Source organism: Amphiura filiformis, unplaced genomic scaffold (assembly GCF_039555335.1).
Source record: "Amphiura filiformis unplaced genomic scaffold, Afil_fr2py scaffold_82, whole genome shotgun sequence".
Lineage (NCBI taxonomy): Eukaryota > Metazoa > Echinodermata > Ophiuroidea > Amphilepidida > Amphiuridae > Amphiura > Amphiura filiformis.
Genome location: NW_027305546.1, coordinates 327,219 through 331,103, shown reverse-complemented (window position 1 = coordinate 331,103; position 3,885 = coordinate 327,219). Strand labels below are relative to the sequence as shown.

General features: G+C 36.0%; 1 protein-coding gene across 1 annotated transcript in view; it reads right to left on the bottom strand.

The window, feature by feature from the left end:
* Positions 1 to 1,679: 1,679 nt before the first annotated feature.
* LOC140144793 (NLR family CARD domain-containing protein 4-like) overlaps positions 1,680 to 3,885 on the bottom strand; it is a 20,183-nt gene continuing 17,977 nt past the window's right edge. The window contains exons 3-4 of the mRNA XM_072166594.1: positions 3,543 to 3,642; positions 1,680 to 2,805 (exon numbers count right to left, since the gene is read on the bottom strand). The gene's annotated coding sequence lies outside the window, so the exon portion shown is untranslated. The remainder of the gene's footprint in view (positions 2,806 to 3,542; positions 3,643 to 3,885) is intronic.

The following is a 3,885-nucleotide window of genomic DNA, read 5'->3' as shown; positions in this document are numbered from 1 at the left end:
CACACTCAAAAGTTGAAGATAAAATATGAAGTGAATCGCGACTACCGTTTAATTTTTTAAGTCCTTTTGCTGCGATACCCAATTTTTTTGTCCATGAGATACCATGTATTTTGAATGAGAGCACACAATGCACGGTAAAGGCATTAGCTCTGAAACTGGCATCAACTTAAAAAGAGGTTGATTTGTGCGTTATTTTAATTTCTTTTCTTTTTTTTTCTGTTCAAACAAACTTTCTAACATTACTTTAAGTCCTTCATACCTTACTCGACTCCAACTCCAGTTTTTAATTCCAATATGTCCAACTTACTGTATATTTTGTAATTCACTCCACTTCAATTTGCGCGCATTTTATTTTGACATTTCAAAAAGCCCGCCTACAAATTTGTATGTTTTTGATTGAGAATAAACATCTTTAAAGAAAAGGTAAAATGAAAATAACAACAAATAATGTTTCTTTTCCTTAAAAAAGACCAAGGGCAATAATACTTTGGGTGTTCCATTTAATTTCAATGCCAATGAGGTTAAGAAAATGGCAGTTGTTCCAAATCTACCTTACACAGAGTGCACTGACATTCAAATTTTATATGTCTCTTGGACAAACATTAAAATTGGGTATCGCTATAAAATGTGTCATAAAAACAAAACGGTAAATGCTAATTCCTTTATTTCTTCACACAAGGTTGCTGATGAATATATCATATATAAAATGTTTTCAAACCTAAAAGGTTCAACTCGGTTCTTTAATAAAAATGGATTCTTTTCTCTATTGCACTTTTTTTAAATCACCCTGTATGTCTTACATAAACCCATGCGCATATCGTTAACTTCAATTTATTAAGGTTCAGATTCCACCTAAAACTAAACCAGATTTATGGAATACGCTCATATGCAAAGGCGTTCTATTTTCATCCATTCTGCTATTCATCATGCAGTTATTGTTAACTACATGTATGCACACAACACAGGGCACTCACAATAGGCAATTGAACCCTACTGGTAGCGCTGTGTTGTAGCTATAGGGGATGAACTATACTGCGCCAATAAAGTATCCTTACATTTGGAAACATAATCACAATTTCCAAACTGGACAATATTGGGGTAAATTTGTTTTTTTAATAGATGCACTATCTAATCCTGCACATTATGACACCACATTGAATTCAATGTGACTTCAAGAAGCAAAGTTACAAGCATTTGATTAGACGAAGGTCCCGTTTTAAAAGTGACAAACTGGCCTATTCAAAACTCCACAGACTAGACATCTGGTTTGAAAGTGTTGAATGGCTGATTTATGCGTTTGGCTTTAATTAAAAACAAAAGGAACAACAGAAAACTGAAACAAAAGAACTGACAAATAAAATGAAAGTTATGAAAAGTACAGAGAAGTAAAAACTGAAACAAAAACTGCTTTAAATAACGCTTCATTGAAGAAACTGTGTTGTGTCTTTGTTGCGGCTTGTTGGAATCTTTTTGCGCATTGTATAGGCCAGTTTGTCACTTTTAAATCGGGACGTTCGTCTATTCAATTGCTTGTAACTTTACTTTTTGAGGTCACATTGGATTCAATGTGGTGTCATAATGTGCAGGATTAGATAGTGCATCTATTAAAAAAACAAATTTACCCCAATATTGTTTAGTTTTGAAATTGTGATTATTTTTCCAAGTGTAAGGATACTTTATTGGCACAGTATAGTTAGCATCATATATCAAAAAGTATAAAAGCTATGATTTTAGTACTTGTATGTTTCAATTACTTGTTCTTCTCCAAATATCTGAATCTTCAACCCGGTACAAGCTTTAATAACGGGGGAACATACATTTTTATTAAAAAGAAATCCTACCATCTATCCAAACTCGCCGTGTTATGAATGCACATTTTGCTTCACCGGGCAGCCATGGCTTTGTCGTATTTGGAAGATTGGTGTCATAAAACCGTCATAGGTACAAGTTTAGTACCTTCTGTCAATCAAGTATGGCTTATTCTCTACATGTCAATCTTTAAATAATTGGCATAGTCCTTATAATAACGGTGGTCCGCCTTGTTGAGTAAATGACAGCAAACAGCTGCAAACCAGTGAAAAATACCCCAAAACTCGGTCAGTGGAGCTCCGCTCGTACATGTCAATAGCGTCATTATCGATTGGATTAGTCGTCCGTAGCGGACAATTCGGTCGTTCGTTGGATTAATATTATCAGGTGGTAATAAATTTGCATTGGACAATAGATTACTATAAAATGGTTTAGTACTGCATATATCGGTTTAATCTTCAATAAGCGGGTTTATGATGGAAAGGTCACGGTGAATTTGCCGTGGACGTAACTGCACTATGTTCTATAATAGATGTGGTGACATGTGACTCACACCAAACATTTGCCCGATAGTAAATGTGTCGTTGCTCTTTTCCCGCGCAACCAGTTTTGTTGGGGACCAGATAAAGAACAAAATATCGGAAAAAAGACAAGTTCATTACCTTTGCATTTAACTATTTGCTCTCTAACCTCATCTACAGCAAAATAGGCTAGGACTGGGCATTCTCAAATATGGCTGTGATTTTAATCTGTTCATCATTGTTGATTTTTATACAGGGTGTATCAAAATCATTTTGATACACCCTGTATGGAGCGTGCTCCCTGGTCAGTGACTCCTTCAAGTGATTCAAATCCTCATCTTGGCTATTGTGAATTATCATCATCTTCCAATTTGAGATATTGAGTCAGGAGCTGCATAAAGCCAATCTCATCCGTGCATTTTCATCAGGCTTTCAAATTATGTCTGGGAATATCTTCAAGAGAACATTGTAGCATCTGAAATGTTAAACATAGTCCATGGATATTGGTTGGTGAGTAAACAATAAATAGAGTATTAATGTAATTTTGATAGCGACTTTTTACCTTATATAGGCCTACATGCAGCGCTGTATTACGCGAGGGTTGGGCGCAATTGTGTTTTCCAGATGGCTCTTCCCAGCATACATTACTAAACTGGGCGAATACTGGACACCCGTGATTAGGCCAATACATGTTTGCACACAACTGGACAAGTAAAATTACCGTTTTAAGCTTGCTCTCTCTTTGAGCCCTTTCTCTTTTACTCTTACATGACTCCCACTCTCTTACCCACATACTGGCAAGTTCAGGCAGAAAATATAAATTTGTCCAGCTTAGCACCAGTACTGGCCCAATTCGACGCCGGTGTGCAAACATTTATTGGCCCAATACCGGTGTCCAGTATTGGACTTTCTTGGCCCAGTGTTGGCCCAGTACTACAATGTTTGTTGGGTTCCAGGACATGCCAGCTCGACTACCGTGCCGGAAATCGACCCATTATGCAATGTGCCTCTTCTTGTTGGGTACGTTAAACACAATATTTTACTTGATTATGGACCAAAATAGTGTAAAATTGCAATCGTCCCAGAATCTCACTTGAGACATATTTTTATTTAAATATAAGGACGGTTTATGGTAAATTCGGTGCGTTGAAAAAAACCCCGCATTGATATGATTAATTAACATGATAAACCCGATTAATAGAATTACCTCACCATTTATGCTAAGCACTGACAAATTTGTGATGATTACAGTAGTGTGAAGAAATCATCTTGAGGCACCTCAACTCCCTCTGGTAGGCAATTTACAGAATACCTGAATACAGAATTAATCTAATTAATCAACATATTTATATTTATAACCGACCAAATATTTTGTAGTGTACTACGGCCGATACTGTTAATATTGATAATTTGGTCCCGGATTTTTGTAAAATTATTTCTGTGTAGCTTTTAAGTGCAATATCAGATATTTATTTAGTAGGGTTGGCCACGGTCAAAAAAATTTTTCTTGCTGAGGTGAAAGGACTTTGGGTGAAGGTTACAAAACGCATTTTAA